Source organism: Tachysurus vachellii, chromosome 16 (genome assembly GCF_030014155.1).
Source record: "Tachysurus vachellii isolate PV-2020 chromosome 16, HZAU_Pvac_v1, whole genome shotgun sequence".
NCBI classification, from domain to species: Eukaryota; Metazoa; Chordata; class Actinopteri; order Siluriformes; family Bagridae; genus Tachysurus; species Tachysurus vachellii.
In genome coordinates this window covers 6,913,176-6,920,419 of record NC_083475.1, presented here as the reverse complement: position 1 = coordinate 6,920,419, position 7,244 = coordinate 6,913,176, and positions in this window count along the sequence as shown.

Here is a 7,244-nt window from a genome sequence, read left to right as displayed (position 1 = left end):
TCAGGAAAAATAGTATTTAGTAACTTCAGGGTTATGCATGAATACTATGTCATGCTCAAATAGAGGACTTTTTTTATAAGAGAATTTTTTTATAGCCACAACAACTGACATGAAGGATGCAAGCGCAAGAGTTTATTAAAGAAACAAGTACAGAAACAGGGTTAACCAGGGCAAATGAAAGGAGAAAATGAAAAACAAAGGAAAAAAAAAGTCAAAGAAAGATTATAGAGATAATATATAATGGCTCAAACTTCACAGATACAGTTGTTGGTGTGACACATTTTGTGGCAAATTGTAAGTGCAAAGATAATGGTTTATATGATGAGTCTGTGAGTGGTTGCAAGTGAGTGTGATCAGATGTCTGGTGACCTTGACAGTGGTATGATTGTCTTTTGACAATGATTGAGAGTCTTGTGTTTGTTCGTGTGATAAAACTGTTGGCCAGAAATTGTGGGAAACATAGATTCCTTGATCTGTTATTACAAACAAGTGTGCTGAAGTTTAATTCATGTCACAACAATCAAAACGTAGAATTATTAGAATAAAAAGATTATGTAAATAGATGCAAATGATGCATTTAATATATAGCAATACAACACATCTACAGTAATACATGTATTTTTTATGGTGCATGAGTAATAGATATAGATAGATGAATAAAGATAGATGGATAAATAAATAGATGATAATAATGAAAAAACCTTTTTCTTTCTTTTTGGAGGTTTCTGTGGATGAGTAGGCTGTTATTCCGTGGGAATTTTGTAATAAAATGGATTTTAACAGAGAGGAATGGAAACTAGATGATACTGCAGTTTGTACTTGTATCATTAATACAGTAAATGACTATGGAAAATCTGATACTGTATATATTGGCATATACTTTGAGAAAAGTTCTTTGGTGGTCAACCATACTCGACAGAACAAGTACATCTCAATCCTCAAGCTCTTTGTGACTCTCTTATAGACTCTGATGAGCAGATTTCCAAACTTTCTTCCTGGAGCCACTCTTGGACAGCTGGGGCATCAGTTTGTGTGGTGTTTCAAGGAAGCAAAAGATACTGGAATCCTAGAACACACTGACATAGAATGAGTTCTGTGGCTGAATGGGAAAGCAAAATATCTTAAAACGTGTTAAAATAATATTTATTCTGTGCATGTTTGAATGATGTCGTTTCTTTATACGGCTAACTTTGATAAGTGATGTATATTTTTTTGAATACTTATTATCTGCATAGTATATCATCTGCAGATTTAACACTAAATATGTCTTTATGCTGTTTGATCTAAAGTAAATTCTTATATACTGTATACAGAAAAATTGCTGTTACGCTGAAATAAATCAGGGAAGATATGCAAGGATTGGGTGAGATCTCTGTTCAAATTTGCGGAACAAACACGATTTAGATAGTATTGTCTGTGGTTTCTGGTTTTGTGTTGGCTGGGTGACACAGAGTATCAGCTTTAGAGTTTTGGAGCCTGTGTTGTTATGTGTTACTAAACTGACATTGGTCAAAAAAACAGGACCCACCCGGCTTGTCTGGGTGGGAGTCTCTCCTGATTTACTATGTCATAGCTCCTCTTGGCAGGAGAACATTGTATGAGAATAGGAAAAAAAAGTGTACTTTGGTAATAATTGGGAGTGTGAAGACCCTCTTAGGACTCCTTCATTACTAGTTACGAAATCTGACACTTTACTGCTTTCACAAGTACGTAGTTTTTTTTTTAACAGTCAGGTCCACCTTGCGGCATTTGACTGATGTTATGGTGACAACAGGATGCATGATGCATTAACCTTGACGTTGATCAAATCATGCTTTCAATTTCCTCCCTAGAGATTGTATGATTATGCACTTTGGACCAGGTCAGTCCCAAGGCTATGGGATAGGAAAAAATGAAAACTGAAACTTTTCACCTTATTTAAGTATGTACATAATAGTAAAGTAAGTAATGGTAGGAGAATGCTTTGCAGTTCCATCTAATATCTGTATGTATTCATACCTGTTTCCTTGCACAGTGGTTATCCAAAAGTAAAATTATGCACTGTATGATATGCACTGCATAATATTTTGACTAATTTGCGGTATAGTATAATACAAAAATATTATGGACCACATGGAGCTGTTGATGCACCCTGGCCCAGAACATGCATTTATTTTCTTGTCTGGTGAGTCCATGCAGGGATTTTCCTTGTTTGGTTGCCTGGGCTACATGTTTCAAGATATTAGTGAACTTCTTCCCATACCTGCTCACTCTCCAAGTACCATACAACCATAGTGGGTTAGTTGGTTGGGTCGTCATTCCGAAAGAAAAGTGAGGACCGGTATTCCAGAAAACCCTGAAAGGAAGTTAGCTTGCTTGCTGAATGTCAAAGGGGAGGAAAGGTGGCCGATCATCTCAATTGAACATTCAAAGGAAGCGCCTTACGATGCATCTCTTACCTTTCTTTACTTGTCCATTAGCTACGGGATGATATACAGATTTTAAGTTTACTGTAATTCCATGTTTGTCCATAAATGACCATAAACATCATAACCATATCCTGGAAAAGCTTCAACTGTCGCTGAAGCTTTTCCAGGCTTGTACCACAGCTTCTTTCAGTTGTTTGTTTTAGGAGTTTTATTCAATTCAATTCATTCATTCAATTTTATTCAATTCAATATACTTTTCTGGAGGTGAAATGTATGCTTTTTTTAAGACCTGTTGATTGATTTGACTAGTAAAATCTATCCATTTTCACCCTGATAAAGTCCTTGTTCTGGAACTGTATTTAGGTTATTGCATAAAGTTCCTCTAAATTAGTTTGGATGCATTTGTCTGTAAATTGGTTCCATCATCAATAAAGGTTAGTGAGTCTGTTCCAGAAGCAGCCTTGCAAGCCTAAGCCATAACATTATCTCCACTGTGCTTGACCAGTGAGTTTCTTTGGGGTCAATGAAAACAAAAATTCTTTCTCTACTCTTTGGTCTTTCTATAACTTTGGTAGAGGTTAAATACGGTTCCAATACTTGTATGGCTTATTATCTCTCACTCTCACTCATTTTCTACCGTTTATCCGAACTACCTCGGGTCACGGGGAGCCTGTGCCTATCTCAGGCGTCATCGGGCATCAAGGCAGGATACACCCTGGACGGAGTGCCAGCCCATCGCAGGGCACACACACACTCTCATTCACTCACACAATCACACACTACAGACAATTTTCCAGAGATGCCAATCAACCTACCATGCATGTCTTTGGACCGGGGGAGGAAACCGGAGTACCCGGAGGAAACCCCCGAGGCACGGGGAGAACATGCAAACTCCACACACACAAGGGGGAGGCGGGAATCGAACCCCCAACCCTGGAGGTGTGAGGTGAATGTGCTAACCACTAAGCCACCGTGCCCCCTCTTATTATTATTTCTTTGCAAATTCTAATTTGGCAATCTGATTCTTACTGCTTTTGAGTGTTTTGAGGAGTGTGTCATTAAGCTTGGCATCATTCACATTTCTAGCTCAACTCATCCAAGATTCATTTGAGTCTTTTATTAATGCTATTCCAGTTAAAAATCATCATGTAAATAGATTCTTAGTATTCCCCTGAGTGTGGAATGCTACAGAAGGCTTTGCCTGCTAATGTGGTACAGTATAAGCATAACCCCTTTCACCCAGTTAAAAGTAGGGAAAAGTCAGTTCCAACCTTGTATTGCAGGAAGCCTGATAAATATGTTGGTTCTTCTAGGAAATGCAAGGGATTCTTGATGCAATGCTCTATTTTTTCACAAGTTAACCCATCAGGGACCAATTTTGACTTCTAAATTTAAAACTGTCTGCAGCAGATTATGCACATTTATAACATTCAGAACACTGGTGACAAAAGTGCTATTAAAGGCGGGGTCTCCGATGTTTGAAAGCCAATGTTGACATATAAAATCACCAAAACAAACACGCCCCTAACCCAAATGGGTCGCACCCCTGAATTGATAGCTCCGCCCACACATACATACGTAACCCAGGCAACTAATGGAAAGAAATGTGTCTTTATCATAACTGAAGGGAAGAACAATACGATTGTAGATAAACAAACAAGCAAAAATGACACACAAGCATAATCATGTAAAGGACAAAGGCATATATTAGTTCTGTGTAACAAAGTAAAACCAACGTTACTCACCTATCGAGAAGGAAAAAAGCGCCTCGGCGTCTTAAGTAAAGTTGGTCACATATTCACAGATTGGAGTTTCCCGAGTCAATAACTCCTGAGCTAAACACTGTTCCTATATTAACACGTCCTACTTCTTGCCTTATCATAAGCTTTTCTTCGCTTTCTTTCTTTGTTTTTATCCTCCATGTCAATGTTAAAACCGCTTTCTGCTAATGCCACACATGCGCACTGAACACTCTCTCCGCCCATAATGACAAGACACGCCCCTTTCTGCTCATTGGCTACACGTTTGTTTTGATTTTTGTTTAGTTTTCGGCCCGACTCAGTTTTCTGAAGCATTTCTCAAAAATCGGAGACCCCACCTTTAACTGTGATATACCAGCCCAGTCCAGCTAAATTCATGCTCAAAGGCCAGCATATGTAAGTTACTCTTCTAAGGCTCTCCCGTGATAAGAAAGAGCACACAGGACAAGAGAAGCTGTCTTTATAGTGTGGAGAATAGGGATATTTTCAAAGCCAAGTCCTGTTAGAGACCGAAAGAAACATAATATGACCAGATGACCCATCTTATTACTCCTATGAATGGTAAGAGAACAGCAATCCATATACGATTGATATGGTGCTGGGTGGAACTTTTTGAAAGAAGAAATAGCCAAAATGCTACAGATTTTTTCCACTCCACTGCAACCCTATGTGCATTTAGACATGCTGAATGGATCTCCTCTAAGAGAAGGAAAGATAACCATGTGCACTGTTCCACTCCAAATACCTCCATCAATGCCTAATACAAAGGCCATGGAGGGGTATGTCAGTGATGAACTTGAGCTAGGCTACCATCACACTTCTACTTCACCAGCAAGAGCTGGGTTCTTCTTTGTGAAAAAATATGCCTGATGCCATGCACTGATTACCAAGGGCTCAACTCACTCGTTGGTACAATCTCCTAAGTATAGGTACCATCTCCTGCACTCTGCCTTCAGCATTTGAACAAATAAGAGGAGCCAAAGTTTTAATAAACTTGAAAAAACCCCAAAAAAAAAACTCTGGTCAATATGAATATTTGGTCATGTCATATGGGCTAGAAATGCAGCTACAGCAAACCAAACCTTGATGAATGAAATTCTCAGAGAATTCCGGACTCCCGGGTTTGTGGTGGTCTATGTTTACAATATGTTGATTTCACCAACAAAGTAAACCCCTGGTCAACATTTATATCCGTCAAAACATCCGAGAATGGATCAACACACTTCTCAGCTAAGAACACGAAGTAATCCAGTATACATTTAAACTTGTGAAAAACAAGTTCTGGTGAGCATTAAGGACAACACAAAGTTATGTCACATGTCATGTCAGAGCATGTAATGTCTGTACCTACAGCAGAGAGTAGATATCTACTTACAGATCTGTTTGAACCCATCCCACATCTTTTATTTCATCACATCACTAATAAATACGTAGGTCTACCTGTCTAAAAAAAAAAAAACACCACAAAATCAACTATTAATTGTTTTTCCAACTCTGGGCATCTAATCTCTTTGGGTAAGACTGCCACAGCTATAAAAACTGCTTAGATGATTTCCAGAGAGGTGTTCCACCACTGTGGTCTATTAGAGAGCATAATCTCAGACCAAGGAGTCCATTTAACCTCACAGCTATGGAAGCAATTAAACATCAAGGTCAGGGTTTCCTCTGGCTACCACCCACAGTTCAATGGTATTGTTGAATGCCTAAACCAAGAAACTGGGAGATTCCTCAGAACAGGCACAGAATTCATTAACACACATCCACCCCCTTTCATTGTGTTTTCTGCTACCAACCCCCTCTGTTTCTGTGGTCCTGAGAACACTCAGAAGACCCAGTGGTAAATGAATGTATGCAAAATAGCATGAAATAGACCTGGGAGGCTGCACAGATTGGACTACAGGGGGTAACTTGTCAACAAAAGACCCAGGCAGATAAACTTTGCCATCTTTATCTACAAATGTAATCTGGGTTGGTTTGGCACCACACTCACAAGCTAAGACTCAAGACTCATAATGTTATACAGCTCCAGTCTCTGATTTATTGATCAAATTAAGATTATTACACAAATCTACCTTGTATTATATCATTTCTATCTACCCTCAGTTACATACTAGCACCCATGTACAATGTCTTCTTCTTCACGTACCCGTCTCCGCACAACTAGGTAACTGGAGCTGCTTACATTTAGGTACGTTCTAAGCCATTATTCCTGTGTTAATCTTATTTCATATGACCCTGCCTTGTGTCCGTGTTGACCTTTTTGGATTTGTATGAGGTTCTAGAAATACTGTGATTATTGCTTTTGACCCTTGACCCACAGTCTCACTAGTCTTGAAAGTATTGAAATTTCTTTGCATGCCCAAAGCCTGTTTGTTTATTCTGTGTCTTTGATTGTGGTTATGTAAATGGTTCCTCACGCTAGTACCCCTGACACTAGTACGTTAATAATAAGATGTACTTCTTTAACCAATAAAGATGAACAGATTTTTTTTTTTTCGTAATTCACTTTACATAATTTTAGAGATTGATTTTAGATCCTGTTATTTTACTTACTTTTTAACGAAATTTTAAACATATTTTATACCTCCTAAACTCTTTATTATTTTTTATTACTATAATAAATGAATTATACAACAAACCAGCATCTTAATATGTAGTCAAGAGATATGTTAATATGTAGTACTGTGTAATATGTTTGAATAAGGTATACATTTCTTTCCTTCACACATACATAGTGAATTCCTTGAAAATTTCAGTAACCATGCTCTGTTGTTCTGCTTTGATAAATTAAACAGAATTCATTCATTCATTCATCTTCTACCGCTTATCCGAACTACCTCGGGTCACGGGGAGCCTGTGCCTATCTCAGGCGTCATCGGGCATCAAGGCAGGATACACCCTGGACGGAGTGCCAACCCATCGCAGGGCACACACACACACACACTCTCATTCACTCACGCAATCACACACTAGGGACAATTTTCCAGAGATGCCAATCAACCTACCATGCATGTCTTTGGACCGGGGGAGGAAACCGGAGTACCCGGAGGAAACCCCCGAGGCACGGGGAGAACAT